Below are 21,062 nucleotides of genomic sequence, written 5' to 3' on the forward strand. Positions count from 1 at the left end.
CTCTTAAATGGCCTCTCATTTCTCAAATTTTTGTTTGGGAGTCAGACTTTCCTCCTCTTTTGTAATTCATGAAATCATTAAGAGTTGTTGAATCTCGGAGTGCTCCAGTTGATTACATATTTAATTTGTGAAGGTATTTTAATGATTGGTTCTGACTTCAGATTTAAATTGATTCTAGAATTTTCTTTGCAGGAATTAATTTATTTTATAATCCTTGGGTTTCTGAGGCTTAGATGGTATCCTTATAATCTTTTCTAATAGCGAATTATGCTTCATTACTCAGTAACAGAATTGCTACACATGTTCTTAAAGAGTAGAACTTTCAAAATACACTTTCAAGTAATAAAATTATTTAATTTAATCTTATGGGAAGCAACTATAAATAATCCTACTGTGCTTTTGCATTTTCAAATTGAGTTTGTTTTCAAAGCATATTTCACTGTATATTTGTATTTCATGATAACAGACTCAGCAAATTTAGCTGCCAAAGCCATTTAAGTATATTTATATATTGAGATCTTGTGCAATTTATATTTTTATGTTTATAAAAGAAAAATTATATTTGATACTATTTCATGATGCTTTCATGAATGAAAGTATCTTTCAAAAATAGGTGTGTGTCACCATACCCTATTAAAAATGGACCTATATATATATGTTGTTATTTAATTGTTTTATCTATTTGGACCTCTGAGTAACCTGTGCCAGTATTATTCCAAGAGAAAACAAATATTATTTACTAATTTATATGTTCACTTACTTGTATCATGTTTTATGTATTATATATCATTATATCTTTATACATTACTAATAAATATATTTTAAAAAAGCAAATGCTATGTGACAATAAAAGCAATGCTACATTGCTTTTGTATGGCTCTTTTAACTACTGTCTTGATCTATATTTTCTTTTATCTTCTTAAGACCTTTTGAAGTAAGATTTGTAATTGTGTACATTTGTTTAAAAAAAGAAACTGAGATATGGTAACAACAAATGATATGCCAAAGTCACAAAGCCTGATAAATTCAGTGCTAAAATTAACATATAGTTTTCCTGAATAATAATAATAATGATGATGTTTTAGGTGTAGATAGTCAAAAGTAAGGATTAAAATAACTTTAACAATTCCATATGAAGATATGTGTATGTGTGCATGTGTGTGTGCGTGCATGTGTGTGTGTGTGTGTGTGTGTGTGTATCTCTATGATATTTTTATGTGAAATGGTTCAATAAGCTGCCTGGTACACCCAGAAATGCCCCCAATTAAAATTGAACATATATTAGAAATATTTCATAATATGTAGGTTTTATTTTTTCCCTTGTGATCATTATCTCTTCTTTGAGAAATGGCCTCTAATAAAGATATTCATTTGGCCCCAGGATATGTGTACATTAAGGAAATAAAAACCTCAAGAGTTCTCCCTTCCCTATTATATCCATAAGATATTTGTCAAACATCCCTAGGGCCTTTCCCTTACTGGTCAGCTGTGCACAGAGATCATTATGAAAACTTCACATAGTTTTGCAGTATAACTTTGTGATCCTTCAGAGCTATTATATCTTCTAAGACTTCCTTGTGCTTTATTGAAAGCTTCAGGGAAAATAAATATGTCTTTCTAGACCCAGAACTTGAAATGACAGTGGACTCAAGAGATCAAGGTTATCGAAACATGAGTTCTGTGTTATGGCTTCTGTTTATCTGCGGGAAAGCTGTCAAGGTGAAAGGGGTTGTTGTTATTTTTAAAGTATTGAATTATCTGTAAGAGGAATTTCTTATCAGTATAGATTATTTTTGTTTCCAATTCTAAATGTTGACCTTATTTTTGATATCATCTCTGTCCTTTGACAGTTATTAGCTTATAGATGATTGTGGGAAAATAACTCCCAAACTTGCACACCCAGGAGGTTACTGGGGATGTTTGGCTATGTATTTGCTTTCAAAGAGGGGAAAAAAGAGAGGTGAAAATGATGAAAAAGATACTGCTAAAATAAGACCTTCACAATCATCACATTTTAAAGTAAAATCATTTACTCCAAAAGATGCTCAGGATTTATTTTGTGGTTTCTTGTGCCTTTTGTTCACCAATGTATACCCAAAAGGGAGGGTACATACCCTGGTTTTCAATGTCTGACATAAATGATATTTTGAGGATGATTTGTATGCAGCTTTTAAAAAAAAAAAGATGGAAGAATTAAAGGTGTGAGGATGCCATTGAGAAATGCATGATCTCTGCACACCTCTTATAGATGCTTAAATTATCTTGTAAGTAGTGAGTTTTTATAGGATCAGATTTATAATCCCAAAAGGAAATTAAATCTATTTCACTTTCGCTGACTTTTGCACAATGGGTTTAGGAAAAGTTCCTTTATGAAGTTAAAAGTTGTTTATTCGGTGAGATAATGCAGCCCTGCAGAAATATTTTCTATCTGCAATTTTTTATAACTCTTAGTTCATCAGTTGTTCATTGTACCCCTCCCCCACACCACTTCTATCCATAATGGATGAGATTGGGTGCAGCTGATCCAAGTGAACCTTCACGTGTCACCTAAAGTATAAGTCACATGCTTAGATTATCTTATAAATTTTCCTCTCAAGAGGATACAATTTTAGTTCTGAGCTGATTTAATACAGGCCTTGGCTTATTTATGTGGATCAGTACAATATGTAGATAATTTTGTTTGTTGAAAATGTGAAAGCTACAAGCATTTGGTCCATGACATTGTCCTTAGTACCGAGAGTCAGTGAGCCATGATACCTATGATCTGAGGAATTATCCACTGGAAGCACATGAACTCATGGCAGGATAAAGGTGGTCTTCAGGGAGACCTCCATGGCAGGTACAATTATTGCTCCAAGACTTCTGTTTTCATAATGTTGTCAGTGTTGGCCAGTAAATCAGTAAAACCACCAGTCAGACCATGCCCTTGGCAAAATATGAGATGGCATAATTACAAAGGAGTATTTTAGAGAACACTCCCCGGAGGCCTTTGTGCTAAGTGCTGAAGAGGGGTTTTCTGCTGGCCTATGATTTGATCGTGGCTGTATGTGCATCTCCTGCCTCCAGGCTTCCTTTATCTGTGGACTGTATTTCAAAAATTTTACAGCTTTACATAAGGCAGTGGGTATGTACATCCAGTTATAAAAATGCTGCTTATAAATAAAAATAGTGAAGAACCCACCTGTTTCCTCTGGAAGTCTCACATTCAAAGAGGTTTCAATAAGATGTGATCTGGCTAATCACTCAGTATATTACTATTTATTTGTCAGAGGAACCAGATCTAATTTGTCATCATCCTGTTTACTTGATAATCATGCTAATCCTGACAACATTTAAACATTTGATTTGAAAGATTATTTTGGAGCTGGGACATGCGTCTGGGCTCCTGCACATACACCAAAGGCAGGCTTTGTTGGAAGATGTGCTTTTGTGTTTCCCAATTAGCTCATAGGAAACTCAGAGTTCTAGATAAGTTAGGTGGCAAATTCCTTATTGTCACTCTATGTAGAAGTCACAAAGGACTTGGGAGGCTACCCTAGCACAGACTTGCAAGCGCCCACCTTCACATTCTTTCATTATGGCACCTGTTCTGGTTGGGACTCAAACTCAGCACTCAAAATTCTTATGTGCTGGGTGAGGACCACAGACATATAAAGACATGAGTGTAGAGATGTTTACAAAAGAGGAGTTGTCCTTTAAAAGATCAGAGCATACTTCATCAAAATGGAAAATTTCCATCTTAAGGACTTGCTAAGTCAAGAAGATGGGGCAAGGAGTTCTGATGGCATAGTCCTGATGCATGAGACAGTATGTTATTTACCTTATTTTGAGTCTACAAAAGGTTTTCCACTACATTTTATGCTTTAATATCTTACCAGCCTCGCATGATAAGTATTACATCATGAGAAGTTAAATGACCTATGCAGAGTCACCTAGATAATAAACGTCAGAACTGGAGTTTGAATTAATTCATTCCTTCTTTTGTTCAAAACATTTATTAGATATTTTAAAAAAAAAAAAGAAAAACAAACAAACAAACATTAGGTGCTTACTTTAAAGCAATGTTTCTGAAATGTTTTTAATGATCTCTCCATCTAAGGATCCTTTTTGGACTTTTCTTTTAACTAATTGCCCTCTCCCTAGGAAATTCTGATACCTCAGATATTCTGTATTTCCGTTTTGCACTGTGGCTCTTTGGCAGGGCACAAACCATTGCCATAGCTAAGATTTTTTCATCCTTTCTCAAGAACCAAGGTTTGCCACCTCGAAGGTGCTATCTACCCCACTGGGAATGCTGGCTTTAGAGACCGTTCCGTTCGCAAAATGATCAAGATAGAAAAACGAATAGCATATGGTGCTTTTTTGGAGTCGTTTCAATGACTAATGGGTACGGGATATAAGCAAAGAGATAATCTCAGTAAAAAAGTAATGAGTGCAACAGCAGAAGAGTGTCCAAGGCCCAGTGACAGCACAAAAGAGGGAGGCTGTCTTCAGCTTTGGCTGCAAGCAGGTAGAAGAGGCATCATGAACTCCCTTCATGGTTAAGTTGGGCAGTATAGGAATGTGACCACAAGGAAGGTGGAAAAATGAGAAGGACGTTGCAGACAATCAAGAACCATATATTGAAAGACAAAAGGGCAATGAAACCACATGGCCAGTTTTAGGGTCTGCAGAAAACTTAAGATGGGAGGGCTTGAGATGTGTTGGGACCATATTATAAACTGGGAGCCTAAATTTTGTTGTAGAATCAGCGGAGGGTTGACATGATGAGTTTTGTGTCTTAAAAAGTTTGCTTGGGAAAAAAAAGAAAAAGTTCGCTTGGTTGTTTCACTTCCTGTTCAAGGTGTCTGAGGAAAGTCAGCAAGTTTCTGTCTTCTCCCTCCTGGCAAAATCCTATTGAAATTATAGGCATACCCCAAACTCACTGCATCTTTAGAAATCTGGAAAGATGCCATTAATAAACCAGAAATGATAAGGAAATTTTGGAACATTTGGGAATATAAATAAGTTAAAGCACTAGAACAGTTCCTGATATACAAGGCGCTCTGTCGTTAGCTATTAATCAGTTAATTAGTCAGGAACAGCTCTAAGAAGCCAAGTTAAAGCAAAACATGATATGATTCTTAACTGAGACAGGAACCTAGGCAGGATCCAAGCAGATTAAAAAACAACTATATTGTGTGTGCCTGGGTATCTCAGTCGGTTCAGCATACAAATCTTGATTTTAGCTCAGGTCATGATCTCAAGAGTTTGTAATTCTCATTTCTTGTGTATCATAGTATTTATATGTGCAAGGGACAAATGCTTACCTTTAGCACTAACAGTTCAAAACAATGAATCATTTGTGAATTAGATTATAATGCCACAAACAAGAAATCTCAGGAAGCAATATCAAAGATGAAATCCTGAGGCAATCTTAAATTCCAACTCAAGAACAAGAAATGAATCCCATATTGTCCATTTGTCTTTATAAATGGGGGAAAACGGAGGCTTAGACTATGTCCAATCACAAATAATCCGGGAATAGACCAGATTTTTATGTGATTTTAAAAGCTTTAGGGTAGATGTTGATATTCTGAGAAGAGCATGTGCTTATATTTGGATATTTAAGCAACAAATATTCTAGAAATTATTTTCAAAGACAGTTTACCTAGTGAAATTAGATTCATATTCTTTTCTTTTTTATACTCCACACAATATCCTGGGAATAAAGAACACTATTCATTATTTTCTTCCTAAAAATGCTGTTATACAGAATATGACTTATCACACCCATGGGTAGGGTTATAATGAAGTATTTCAAGGTATTTTATGTTCATGTTTCAATTTGGAAAAAAAATACCTTTTTTGTTTAAAACTGTACATAAAAATAAATTCCAGATAGATTAAACACCTAAATTTAAATGTGACACTCTTAATAACAATACTATCCAAGTACTAGAAAAAAATATAGGAGATAATATTTTATGTCTTTGAGTAGAGAAGTCCTCCTTAAGCACTACAAGAAACCCAATTTAAAACTTGACAAGGAAAAAAAGGCAAGATTAAAGTTAAAAATATAATTGAAAGGAAATGTATCATGCGTAACATATAAGGTTAATGTCCCTAATATGCGAAGAGCTGATATAAATAAATAATGCAAAGTTAAACAATCTCATTGAAAAACAAGCCAAGACTAGATCAGGTAATAGTAAGCAATGGTAAACATAATTTTTTAAAAATACCTCATACTAATGATCAAGTAAATGCGAGTTATTCGTTACCAAACCAACAACAATGAAAAACAATGACAATATTCAACATTGTTGAAGATGGAAAGAAAAAGTAAGCTCTTCTCACTATTCGAGAGACCATTAAGAATTTTCATATAACTATGCATGTGTGTGTATGTCTTTGATATATTATTAAAACTTGACTATTATAAATACCTACCTATGGGTTAAAAATAATAAAGTAGTGGGCTTTGCACATTAACAGTATCTAGAATTTTTTTAAAGATCATGTCATGTTCTTAACCTCACCCTCCTTTTCCTCACCTTGTGACTTGCTGTATTAAAGAGCTCTATTCAGTCGCTCTTAACCCTTCCAGACTTGCAAAGAGGATTTCGCCTGGATCATAGTTACATTTGCAACCACCATCCTCAGGACCTAAGTACATTATAACTGCATTGATGGTTCCATTATCACAGCTGGACCATGCCAGGCTTTCTACGGTTGCTAAGTAATCAGTGTCAATTGTTGCTCTTGAGGATGAAGGACAAAATATTTCTTAAGATAAAAGGAAAGCTTTATGAAAAAGCAGAGGCTACCTTTTCCCCACTGTATCCTATTTCTAAAACACTACCATGTTTTAATATTTTATTCATGAGGGAAATTCTTACAAGTATCCTGTCACTTTCTTTAGTAACTTTATCTTGGAAACCATTTTCATTTAGGGCAAAGGATTCTAACAAACATAAAAGGGTTTTTTTACACGATCATAAAGTTCATATAGGATTAGGGGAAATATACAGATCTAATGTTGAATCTCATGAGCATATGACGGTTCTGCTACCAACTTCCTCTGATCTAGAATGTAAATTAGGCCTCCTGCTAATAATATATTTACTAAAGCACACATAACAACTATTAAATAATCTTTTTCATAAATCTGCACAATTTCTTATTGTACCGAATCATCAAAAATAGATGAAAGCTTTGAATAGTTTGATTATCCTTGTCAACAATTTAGGATGCTACATGATTTTACTCAAAAACTAACACTCCAGTACTCCATTGTTGTATAGCTTAATTTGGTTTCAGAGAATCTGTGGGAAATCACACCAGTCAGTAAATATGCATACTAAGTCTGATGTGCTACAGTACAGGCAAGGAGGGAGTTAAAAAACAATGAAAAAAGGCAAGACCTTTGTTACGTGGGAAATTATATTCTTGCCTATGAAAGGTAATTAGCAATATCCAACATTATGCTTGTTCAGCATAGAGGGCTGGGCAAGTATTGTATGCTGAAATTTTCAGGATATTAAAAAACCTGTCTGGCTTCAGTAAGGTCAGATGAGCCTGTAATTTTAAAGATCCACAAGGTGATTCTGATATGTACTTTGGGTTGAGAACTACTTCTTTCAAACATATGAAGACTGATATATTAGGTGTCACTATATTATAATGATACAGTAAGCGTTTAGTACATCAAGGGTTGATGTTCCATTTTACTTCCTCATCTTATAGAAAACAAGATGTCCTCAAAAAAATGTCAGAATTCAATACAACCAACTTTCAGATTTGTTTGAATTTGGAATTGTGTATGACCAACTTTCAGATTTAAGAATATGGATGAATCGTTCCCTGATTTGTTTTACTTGTTATATGGGATATTAATGTCTATAGGAACAAATTTGTACAACGTATACAAGTCTGCACACTTGACAAAGACTCAAAAGGTATAGAGTGGAATTTAAAAGAAAATCTATTAGAAAATGATTATGTTCATTACAAAGGGATTTTTAATAAGATTTTATTTATTTATTTGGTAAGACAGAGATTACAAGTAGTCAGAGAAGCAGGCAGAGAGGGAGGAGGAAGCAGGTTCCCTGCTGAGCAGGGAGCCTGATGTGGGGCTCTATCCCAGGACCCCGAGACCATGACCTGAGCGGAAAACAGAGGCTTTAACCCACTGAGCCACCCAGGTGCCCCAACAAAGGAATTTTTAGCATTATAAAGTGTTACTGCAATTTCTTTTAAACATAGTACATATAGAAATATTTTATCAGGGAAAAAAGGCAGTTTTTATCTTAAAGAAAATATTCATTGCCCCTGATTTGGCATCATACTTTTTATGGCCACCAGTCAGCTAAGTGAGAAGAAAAGCGTGGGCTGCTCTTGATGCTGAAATCAGATTTCCCTGGATCAGCATTAAGGTTCTTCTTTACCATTTCCAGATACTAAAAATGTATATAAGGTTACTTTAAATACATTTGTACAGTGCATTTCATTTGTTCAAAGTATCTTCATGGATATACTATTTCATTTGGTTTTCAAAACTTTTTCTGAGTTGTTTCCTATCTATAGGCAGTGTTCCCCTTATGCCAAATGCTTTTATGGAAAAAAACACACACATTTTATATTTCTCTGTAGTGGGAAAAAAAAAAAAAAAGAAACCCCAAAAACACACTTCCAAAATCATTCCACTGAACTTGGCAAAGGTTGTGTTTATTCTTTTAACAAATCCAGGTCTTACAGCATCTTCATCTCCCTGCCTCTACATATGTGGCCTGACTGTGCATGCTCTATGCCTTCAGGCCAAGCATGTGGCCTCTCTCTTTTCTTTTCTATATTCTGTTATTGGACAGTTTTACTCCTGTTCAGCCTCTAGTGACTGGTGACTCCAGTGTCCACTATTGCCAAACTATACTGCTTTCCTTCGTGTTAGACCCAGAAATACTGGCTTCCCATTCGGCATCTCCAAGTGGATATTGCATAGGCAAAATCAATTCAGGGGATTGAAGATGAAACTTATATTCTGAACTTTTCCTCCCTCCTGTTTTATCCATTTAGGTGGACCAGACCATTCATACTCACCTGCAAATCAGAAATATGAAAATCATCCTGTTGGTTAAAAGGTCCCCATCCTTAAATGCCTGTTGTATCTCCTATCTCCTATTTAATACTGGCTCCTGAACCTTTCTTAAGTCTGTCCCTTCTTCCTCATCCCCACTGTGTTCCTATATGAACTCACCCCATCTTAATCTTTTACAAAAGATTCAAAATTCTCCTTTCCAACCCCAGTGATCTATGACCCCCCAGAATGATTGCTATAAAATGCAAATGTGCTTTGGCGATTGCCTTGCTTAAATTAAAGGGTCCTTGCTACCTGACGCAACATTCCAACACCTGAGTCGATCTTGCTCATAAGTCTGTCTTATCTCCAGGGGAGTTTTACTACTGGCAAGACCTGTGTGGGTTTTTTACTCAGTCTGGACCTTTGCTCATTTTGTTTCTTATGCTGAAAAGGCTCATTCTGTTTTATTCTGTTTGTTCTTATTTATTAGAAAAAAAATACTTTGAGACCACTTGTTACTTCTTGTCCCAGAAATCACTGTTTTCCATAATTTAGATGCCTTAGAATCAGGAAAATCATGATAAAAATCACCAGACAGCCCAAATAGTACAATATAAGGATGTAGAAAATGCTGTGACAACATAGTCAGGAAGTGATGATTTCTTGAGTAGTGAGGGGCTTTCTATCACCCAAGAAGCGACATTTGAACTAAGTCTTGAATGTTGAAAGGGAATATTCCAAGTAGAAAGAAGGAAGAGGACATTCGATGCACGAACAAAGATTACAGCTTCCGAAAGAATGTGAAACGTTTGGGGAAGACTGGAAAGTTTGTGTAGCCATGAAGCTGTGTTTCATTAAGGTCTTGTTAATTTGTCCTTATTTTAGCAACTTTTCTTTTTCCTCAGTAAGATTATTTTGTTTATATTTTTTCCATTGAGATTCGCCCAGTGTGGAGACATCCACACTCTTCATTGAGTGTCTGTGTGTGTGTGTGTGTGTGTGTGTGTGTGTTTCTTTCATATTTTATCTAAGTTTCCTGTGGTACTGGCCCAGCGTAAGTCTTCTGGAAAGGAATAAAGTACTTCTTGGGAGATTTTAGAGTTTTAGGTATTACATGAAAAGAAAAAAACATTGAAAACTGTAAGTCATTAAGAACGGTGACTCATGCAGGCAGTGGTAACATGAGAGAAATTGTAACTCTGGAAGATCTCATAGGCTTGGTGTGCAATGGTATAGACCAAACCAAGGCTAGACTCCTGAGCATTTTTAGGAGAATTCATCGGCGCAGTTTTCCCCTCCTTTCTGAGCTCCACTCTGTTATATTATCCATATTTTCAGTCTGAAAGCATATGAAGCCAAACCTACAGGAAACGAGTGAGCATATATTTCATTGTGAAGTGACATTTTATGAACTCTACGTGTCCTTGTTCGCATGCATGCCTACTTCATAACAATGAAAACCTCTTCTGGAAACCAGTGTATAAAATTCAGTTTAGTTTATTCTTTCTACTGTCACTATCATGATAGTGAAAAAGCCAAATGACATTTGATTCTTTTTCTATTCTTGTTTATTATTTTTGATCCACGCCACTGGCATCTGACCTTTGAATTAAATGAAGATGTATATGAAAGGTATGAGAGCAAATGAATAGTATAACCCCTTTGTTTGAAGTAAATTATAAACGATGACCCAAACATAAAGAATTTAATATTATCTATAATTATTATTTGATATTTAATCTCCATTAATAAAGAGCTCTAATTCTTGTCCTAGTCTTCATTTAATAAATTGTAAATGAAGCCATGATATGAAAAAATTTGTAGCCCTGGGAAAAATAGGGATCATCTGTTGATAGGATTTATTATAGTACTACGTAAGAGTTATAAAACACAGTGATTATTCTGGAACCATATAAATAGGTAGCTTGCCCTCATACTAAGTTATTGGACTCATTTGTATTGCACTGCAAGTTGTTTTCCTTTTGTTGTCATTCTTACTTTTTGGATTGGAAAGGTAGAAAAGTCCTGGTCAGAACTTAAATTTGCAACCCAACATAAATCAAAGCTCCATTCTCCAGTCTGAAAGCTTCCGCCCCCACCTTCACTCCCAGTGACCCTGTGAATGTAATCTTTTCACAGTGAACCTTGAATCTGGTCTAGACAGCATGTGACTTATGAAGTGAGGTAGGGTGAGGTGTCCAGGGAGAGAGGCAGATCCTTCTGAAATGAATTTCAAAATAATGTGTTTTCTTTCTTGGAGCCCTAAAATAGGGAGAGCTGTAACCCATTTCCTTTTTCATAAGCTGTTTACTCAGGTTTGAATGCTTTCTCTTTCTTCCAGTATTCATACCTAGTGTTTGTAATCCATGATTACATTGTTTCTGTTTTTCATTTATTGACCCCTCTGGTTTACAAGACAAGTCCATATAAATAATTTAAGGTAAGACTGAAGTGTGCATTAAAATTAAAAGAAGGTAGCAGCACATAAGCTACTGCCTCTTCCTTCTTAATAGTTTGAATGGTGTTTTAATTGTATACATAGTAGTCACCATGAGGAAATAATCTAGGAAACATTTCTAATGAGAAGTTCTGGAGGCTGGTGTGGTTACTGAAGGAAAAATGTAAGAAATAGAACCTGTAGTCCAGGACAATAAATTCCTGAGGGAGAGGGAGAGACTATATGTAAACGATATTCATTTTAACTTACGAAAGTAAGCCAAATGTCAGTTTCAAGAGTATTCCAACTGTAGGACATCAATGGAAGCGATTCAGTCACAAGAGCTCCTATATTTGTATGGCTCATAAGCTCTCTAATACTCTGCCTTTATTTAAGTTGTTAGTACTTTCAAACAATTTTATCTGGTTGGTTCCTATAAAAGAGATTGAAATCTTATTCCTCGTGGCACTCAGGGATCCGCGTTTGATAGTGTCATTTTAAATTCTTGTATCTTCAGTCATTCACGAAGTTTCATTCATTTGCCAGAGCACTGAGTTCCACTTGACTAACTCTCCTCCGTCTTTAACTGTGTGCTCTCCTTCTCCAACACATAAGAGCCAAAGCAGGAGCAGTGACCATCTTACTATGGTGGAAAACTTTCATCATCTAATACCCAATATCGTTTCTTCATTTTGTATTTAGGCACTAGGGAGTGGGAGTAGGAGAAGAGGAGATTTTTCCTTTGAGAAGCAAAAGCAAAGCAAAGCAGAACACAAAAAACCTGTGAGATTTATCCCATTGTCCCTAGCTGGCCAGTAAAATGTTTCTCTCTGTTTTCGGTGTGATCCTTTTAAACAGCTATCTATAGGGCCTGGGCTAATGCTTCTCCGCTCTTCGGTTCCACACACTGAGAGAATCAAACATTAACGTTAGGAACAGTGGCTCACTATCAGATTGTCAACCATGTTCACCATTTTCAACCACTCATGTATCTAAGTCTGGAAAAAGATAGTGGCAGGTGGATGCAAGATGTTCCTACAGGTTTGTGGGCTGAAGAACTCTCCAGGGAATGTTAATGTTCCCCAAGGAACCAGGTATAGCATTTACCCTTCTCTTTGCCCTGTTCCTTAAAACAATAAGTGGTATATTCACATACACATTTTTCAGGAAATTGCTTCCCAAGTAAGTATTTATTGAATAAATCATTAAAGAAACAAAAAAGTTAATACAACTGCAGGAAAACTGCTGCTTACTTGGCTTATTATTACCTAGATTTGGGTACTGGGGTAGTTTTCAAAGGACAATCAAAATAAACTGGAGTTTGGTATATTTTCTTGTTTCTTCTTCTTCTCCTTCTTCTTCTTCTTCTTCTTCATTGAGAGAGAGAGAGTGAGCACACACAGTGTAGAGTCAGAGAGAGAGGGAGAGAAGGAACCTCAAACAGACTCCACACTGAGCATAGAGCCTGACACAGGGCTGTATCCCAAGCAGGAGGTCATGACCTAAGCAGAAATCAAGAGTCTGATGTTTAACTGACTGGGCCACCTAGGTGACCCTTTGCTGTTTTTCCTATAGACTTGTTGATATAATAACCCACATATGCTTCCATTTAGTGTGATTTTACCATGATTACTCAATTAAAAATCATTTTCAAGTTATAATAAACATTAAATATAAAAACCAAATCAACATTTAATAGTTATTTTCATGATTAGGAATGATACAAGCTTATTATGAAAAAAATGGGAGGGGTACCTGGGTGGCTCAGTCAGTTAAGCCACTGACTCTTGATTTCAGCTCAGGTCATGATCTCAGGGCATGAAGGCTACCTTTCAAAAAAAAAGGAAAAATGATGAAGAAAATAAAAATTACCCATGATCCCAACACCCAAAGAGAAATTTGTATTACATTTTGATGTCCTCATTGAGCGGCTATATGTACCAGCCCCACAGTAAGTCAGTGTGATGTGACCCATTGACTCAGGAGCCACACAACCCTGCCGTGTTCTCAATCTCTCCTTCTCTCCACCAGCCAAGAGATCAGTATCAAGCTTTATGTTCTGTACTTTGTAGAACAAAAATAGCTGAGGTATTGATGATGCTTTCTTAAACTATGCACACCCAGATTCTGATTCCCTTCCATCACCTCCCCGTCTTGCTTCCATCTGAGGATTCCAAGTATTGGGGGGGGGGGGACAAATCAGAAAAATAGGGAAACCTTTAATTGGGAAGGCTCTTATTGTTCCAGCTCCATCATTTAAAACTTTGCATTGTTGGGTAGACGATTACCTCCCTGAGGTTTACATCCACAATCATTATTTAATAATTTATAAAATGGGTTATGAGGATTGACATGGAAAAATGTGGGTAAAGCCCTTTGCAGAGTGCTTCTGGGAAAACAGGAAGTAACTTCTTCATGCCTGGATCTGGTTTGGGCCCTATCATTTACATTATGTGATTAATTTCTGAGAACGACTATGACCAAGAACAAGCATATGGATTTTTTTTTTTAAAAGATTTTTATTTATTTACCTGACAGGCAGAGATCGCAAGTAGGCAGAGAGGCAGGCAGAGAGAGAGGAGAAAGCAGGCTCCCTGCTGAGCAGAGAGCCTGATGTGGGGCTCGATCCTGGGACCCTGGGATCATGACCTGAGCCAAAGGCAGAGGCTTTAACCCATGGAGCCACCCAGGCACCCAATCATATGGATTTTTATGTGTGACGTGAAAGCCCCAGGTTTCACCGTTCTGTGAGTGCAGAGGAGACCATAGTCACATTAATGCCTTCTTCCAGCAGCACCCCTTCACAGAGGACCTTATCTGCCCTTCAAAAGTCCTGGTTCTTCTATAAGTCTGTAGAGGGATGTGGGAAGTTTGACTCATGTTTTGCTGTTCCAGAGTCTTTGATGCCTTTTGTGGAAACCTATGTACCCCTCCATGGAGGCTATAGAAATGAACACCCGGGTGCTCTCCCTGATGGGCAGATTGCTTTTGCAGAGTGGAGGGAGAGAAAGAAAGTCTGGGATCTGCTCTCACTGGGCGATGAGCTAGGTCGCCTGGGCCTGGGTTCTCAGTGTCTGTGGCCACAGCCTCAGAGGCCCATGTGAATCCTGCCTCCCCGTCATTCTGCACAAACTGCTTGCTCTAGAGTCACTCAAAACTGGTTAGTGCCCCTCCTCAAAGTTCAGATCTGCCATTGTTCCCCAACCCTATAGTACAAATCTCCTTCCTCCTCCCTCCCAGAAGCAAAAACCCCCAAGCATGCAGAGCCCCCCACCCATCCCCAATGAACAACTAGCCCGTCAGTTCCACAGTCAGCTAGAGTTTGCATTTCTGTTCTTTCATCTTAGGGCACATTTGTTCATTCAGAGACAAAACTGAGGCTGGCCTTCATTATTAAATAGACATAAAGGTGGAAACAACTCATTCAGCTCACCTGCAACCCTGCGGTACATTTGCAAAATCGATGTCTGTGCCCTGCTTTTTAATCTTATGGTTGCCATGCTCTTTTACGGCACAAGAGAGCCCCTTCATGTCTAAATGCTCGTCTTGGGTCGGCCCCTCCTGATGCTTCCCAGCAGCCCTCAGCCGTGCAGCATGGCTTTGGATGGCCCTTCTGCATGTCGCTAAGCATTTCGTCTGCCTCCTGGGCTCACAGCGGCCCACTCTCGCCGGCTGTACAGCTGCTGTCCCGGTGCCTGCTGTTAGCCATCCACAGCACCGTGGATGCTCCCACCTGGGGGCTGAGGGAGAGAGAACATCCTTTCAGCGCCGGGGTTTGGCAGAATGCCAGGTGCTCACAGGTGGTCTTGCCATACCCCCTCATGCTTCTGCAGCTCAGAGGAAAGTCAGAAACCGGACCCCCCAGATCTGGGGCCTGTTACCAGTTTCCTCAGCTGTGTCCATGGAGCAAAATCAGATACACTGCTGACACTGTGCTGTCCTTCCATCTCCCACAATGTGTGCTGACTTCTCTCAGTCCATCTGTCTATAAATGTTTGGATTTCTTGTTGCTGAGAACTCAGGTATGGTTATCAGGATTTTTGTTTTTGTTTTTGTTTTAGAATTTATTTATTTATTTGACAGAGAGATCACAAGTAGGCAGAGAGCCAGGCAGAGAGAGAAGGAAGCAGGCTCCCCCACTGAGCAGAGAGCCTGATGCAGGGCACGATCCCAGGACACTAAGATCATGACCTGAGCTGAAGGCAGCGGCTTAACCCACTGAGCCACCCAGGCGCCCCTATCAGGTTTTTTTTTATTGTTGTTGTTTTTGTTTGTTTGTTTGTTTATCTTCAGTTTTAAGGAAAAGCTCTGTTCTTCAGGGTGTTCTGGGAATGGAAAGTGTCAGACGAAAACCCCATTTGCATCACCTTGAGTGCTTCCCCAACACTCGATCACTCGTTGCTTTCCTTACAGCCAACCATAGCTGTGAACGTAGTGAAAAGGGAGCATGGCTTATTTCCAGCGGACCTCAGGCTGGCCTGAAATCAGAGACAAGCGGATGTCAACAGTGAGATAGCTGAATTGGTGTCGTTTTTAGAGATCAAACATGTGAAAATTTCATTAGGTAGGAAGTGAAAGCCCAAAGGAGGAATTTTATCTCTCCCTTTGAATCTGTGAATACAAATTCATTAGACTATGTGAGTAAATTTCATTAGAATAAATAATCGTATAACTACAGAAGTGTCAAGATCTCGTAAAAAATTAACAATGGTTATCTCTAGGTGATGCAGTTATATGTAATTTTGAATTTTCTTCTTGTTTGCATTTCCTAGCACTTCTACAATAAATACATATCACTTCTATAATAAAAAATAAATACATAGTAGAACTTTTGGAAGTTTCAATAATCATACCCCAAAACACATTAAGTATAAAAAAATTTTCTTCACTTTTCAGAATATGTTTGTAAAATTTTTCTTACATACTAGAAAATCCAGTATGAGCTAAACACAACAGATGAAAAAAACCTCAGATGCACTTTTAAGAATAAAGTGTTTGCTGTTTATGTCCTAAGTGCTGGACTATGCAGATAAATAAGAAGTTGCCCTCCCGTGTTTGAATTTTCCATCTGCTCTCTTACTAAATTAGGTCAATCAACAGAAAGCCATGTGCCTGGACCACCTCACCTCAGGAGCACTGCAGTGCCTTCACTGAGTTATGATTTAATGGTGTATTTTGTGCTTCTAACCATAGAATCATTATAACAGTATCTCTGGGCCCAGTGTTAATACTATAATTTAAAATATTGCCCACACAGACTTACACAAAAAAAATCTCATTTGTGACATTATTTACAGCAAACAGTTCATTACCTAAGACAGATTTTTGTGTACTTTTTTATGGCAAAATGAAAGCTACCTAATCCAAACTTCCTATGCTTTAATTCCTAGAAATTCAAGTCAGAGTCACTGCCCATGCAGTAATCTGTACATTCACCTAGCTAATAATACCCATGCCTTTGATTTCTTTGGCAATTTGCTGGATTTAGTTTTGGTTCTTTGAATGGAATCTAATCTGTTTTGATCACTGTAATTTAAATAAATAGACTCATATTTTTGTAGATGGTAAATATATAACAAGACAGTGATCACCTGTATCAATGAGACATTAATCTTCTATTTAACAGAGATGATCTTATTACTGAGAATATTTTAGCATTATTATAATTCCCTAACTTGAGTAAATATATAGGAATTGCTGGTTGGAAAGCTTATGATTCTACCTTGTGTGTAGATATGGTTGTAATGCCTCTTCATCCTACAAGAGCGTCTAAATTTATATATTTTAAGACTAGTTCTTCATAGCACACCTCAGCAGCTAGTCCACTAATGCTGTCATTTACCAAAACTTTTTGTACCTGGACTTTGAGGATTGCCTGTTGGGCACTTTTAGATGCATACACTCCAAATTGTTTACTTGTGGCTCATTCTAAAAAATAAATGCATTTGTGAAATGTTGCATAAAAATTAATTTTGGAAATTTTGACTCTATTGAAATCATTAGAAACATCTTTATTTAAAGGAATCTCAAGTCTTATCCTTTTCTTTTTATATTTTTGTGAATCTTTGAAAATAGCTCTCTACTGTTTTGCTAGCATACTGAAAAACATTGCAGACGGCAAATAAGGCCAGTCTGGTAAAGAAATGTGTTTCCCCTTTCCAGTCCGTGTGACTGGTGATGAAGGTGGCTAGATTAGAGGTTGCATTACTTTTGTTTCAGACTTTCTGGATCTTATCAAAATATTGCATTTCTTTTAAGCCCAGAAGGATAAAGCATTCTACCCCCAAGGTTTGTATCTCAGTTGCAGCTTTAAATTGACAGGAGGACTGTGTTGGAACAATCTTCTGTGGATAGAGTATGACTTAAAGGAAACATCTAAATAAAATAATTCCTCCTTGTTATTGGAATGAAAGATCAATGTCAATTTTTTAAAATAAAAATATTTTAGCTTCTTAGTATTATATGAAAATATTGAGCCCATTCTTGAAATTTACATAAGACCTTCAGTTGAGTTTGATAGGCATTTTAAAATGCATGTGATAAAGGAACAATAAAATAGAATAAAGTCTAAAAGTAATGAAGCTATTGAAATTGAATGCTCCTAAGGTAAACAGAAGATGAAAAAGTAATATTTTTTGCCAGATGAAGAGATAGGTCTTCTTATTGTATTGTTCAGGCAAATAAAAGCAAGAAATAATCAGAGCCATGCTGTAGAGTAAGAAAAGTAAGAAATTTTCATACAAATTGAAATGATAATACATGTTTAAATCAGTCATAAAATTATTTATTATCCAAAAAGTATGTCACTAACACAGTAACAAAAAAATGCTGTAGTTTAAACATTTAAATATTTCTTTTCTAGTAATGAGTCATAAAATATCTAAACATTATCTTCACATTTTTTATAGTGATACAAATTAGTATCACTAATCAATGATACAAATTAGTATCATTTTGTTGATAAATCTGGCTACAAAAATGTCTCATAGAGATGTGAGTTATATTAACTTTCTAAAATTTTAAAGATAATACATCAAGTGACAAGTTAACCTGTGTTAGTATATTATAACATTAATCTCAAACAGAAAGTAGGTTATAAAGATATTGTCCAAAAATTTAGCTATATAATTCTTTAAAAAAAAAAAAAGCTAAGGTTTATTTCTTTTGAATTCTGTGTATTTAGCTATTTTGGACATTCATATCCTTGCATTTGAACTTTTATGACGCATTATTTGTAAGACTACATCTTCAGTAATATATGAGAAAAGGACTTTTTTATTATAGCTGATGTTTTTATTTTATTTTATTTTTTTTAAAGATTTTATTTATTTATTTGACAGAGAGAGATCACAAGTAGGCAGAGAGGCAGGCAGAGAGAGAGAGGAGGAAGCAGGCTCCCTGCTGAGCAGAGAGCCCGATGCGGGACCCGATCCCAGCACCCTGAGATCATGACCTGAGCCGAAGGCAGCGGCTTAACCCACTGAGCCACCCAGGCACCCCTAGCTGATGTTTTTAATATGATGTCACAATACACCATAACATAGAAAGATTGTTTGAATAAAAGTTCTACCTAAAAAAAAAGATCTAATTTTTCTTTCTTTCATTTCTCTGTATGGTACTTTATTAGTATCAGTGAGTTCTTATATACTTCTTCAATTATTATACCATTTATATCTCACTTTATAGATTTATTTTAAAAATCTGTGCAAACTTATATGCAAAACAAATTTTTAAAAATTAGACCATATTTTAAATTCAGGAAAGACATTGCTGTTTTAATCAGTAGTTGCAGCTTATTGAGTTATTGAAATAACTGGATATCCCAATGTTTTTGGTGAAGCATTATAAAAGAGTAGAAATTTTACAAATATATGAAGAACACATTTTAATAGGAAAACATTGCACCCATTAACTGCACTTTTTGTCTTGTGACCCCGGAAAGATACTATGATTTTTCCATTGTCGACACAGCCTGTAGACACAGATTCCTCTAACACATTTACCAGTTTTCATAGATGCATCTCTCAACTGGCTTAAAGGGACTTTATGATAAATATTCCTATAAATCCAAATAGTTACCTTCCTGATTTGTCCTTTCCAGTAGTAGCCACTAGCTACATATAGCTATTTGACTAATTAAAATAGTGCAAATTAGAATTGAGATTTGCTAGATCTCAAAGACGTAATATAAAAATACCTTATTTTTATATTCATTGTATGTTGATAAAAGAATATTTGAGGTAAAATATTTATTAGGAATAACTCTATTTGTTTCTCTTTACTTTTTTTTTAAATTTCCAATTTTTTTTTTTTTTAAAGATTTTATTTATTTATTTGACAGACAGAGATCACAAGTAGGCAGAGAGGCAGGCAGAGAGTGAGAGAGGGAAGCAGGCTCCCTGCTGAGCAGAGAGCCCGATGCGGGACTCGATCCCAGGACCCCGAGATCATGACCTGAGCCGAAGGCAGCGGCTTAACCCACTGAGCCACCCAGGCGCCCTCTTTACTTTTTTTTAATGATAGTTCCGTTGTTTTTACTTACTTTTTTTTGAAGATTTCATTTATTTATTTGATAGAGAGAGAGCACAAGTAAGCAGAGCAGCAGGCAGAGCAAGATAGAGAGAGAAGCAGGCTTTCCGCTGAGCAGGGAGCCCGATGCAGGGCTTGATCCCAGGACCCCAGAATCATGGCCTGAGCCTAAGGCAGCTGCTCAGCCAACTGAGCCACCCAAGCGCCCCTCTCTTTACTTTTTTTAATGTGGAAACTCAGCTGTTTAACATTTGAAATGACAAATGTGGCTCTCATGTGTGCCCATATTATTTTTGTGGAATAGCACTTTTCTAGATACTCACCTTCAGTCTATCTATTTTATAAGTTAACACAGTAGAGCAAATCTGTCTTTATTTTTTTATTTTTTATTTTTTTAAAGATTTTATTTATTTATTTGACAGAGAAAGATCACAAGTAGGCAGAGAGGCAGGCAGAGAGAGAGGAAGGGAAGCAGGCTCCCTGCTGAGCAGAGAGCCCGATGCGGAACTCGATCCCAGGACCCTGAGGTCATGACCTGAGCGGAAGGCAGTGGCTTAACCCACTGAGCCACCCAGGCATCCGCAAATCTGTCTTTAAAGCGAAGACCAGCTCTGAAGTTACTTAAATGTACTTTGTTAATATTTGCAAAATAATATTTCAAATATTTTAACATGATCATTACTTTGTTTAGTATATAGTAATCTTAAAAGTAAATATCCCAATGCTTGGGGCTTTATGTGTATGCCGTATCATTATAGGATAATTCAGTGGCATCTGAATCTTTAAAAAAATTAGAAAACCTTGTTAGAAATTAACATTTATGTAGGAGTTGTTTGTACCAATGTGTTTAGTGTGATATAGTTTGAAGATTTTTCTGAAAATAGAATAAACCAAAATTAGTTTGTATGCATCAATGATTACAATTACAATATCTCCATGCATATTATTTTCTTTAACTGAATTCTTAGAAACACTATAATAATTGATTTTAAAAACACATAACAATGAATTTCTGAAGAAATTAGACGAGATGGATTG

General features: G+C 36.5%; 1 protein-coding gene across 2 annotated transcripts in view; it reads left to right on the forward strand.

Annotated features, from left to right (window-relative positions):
- The window catches only part of PDZRN4 (PDZ domain containing ring finger 4), a 352,510-nt gene that overhangs the window by 106,734 nt on the left and 224,714 nt on the right, over positions 1–21,062 (forward strand). The gene's annotated exons all lie outside the window — the stretch shown is intronic.

The sequence above is a fragment of the Mustela erminea genome, chromosome 6 (genome assembly GCF_009829155.1).
Source record: "Mustela erminea isolate mMusErm1 chromosome 6, mMusErm1.Pri, whole genome shotgun sequence".
Lineage (NCBI taxonomy): Eukaryota > Metazoa > Chordata > Mammalia > Carnivora > Mustelidae > Mustela > Mustela erminea.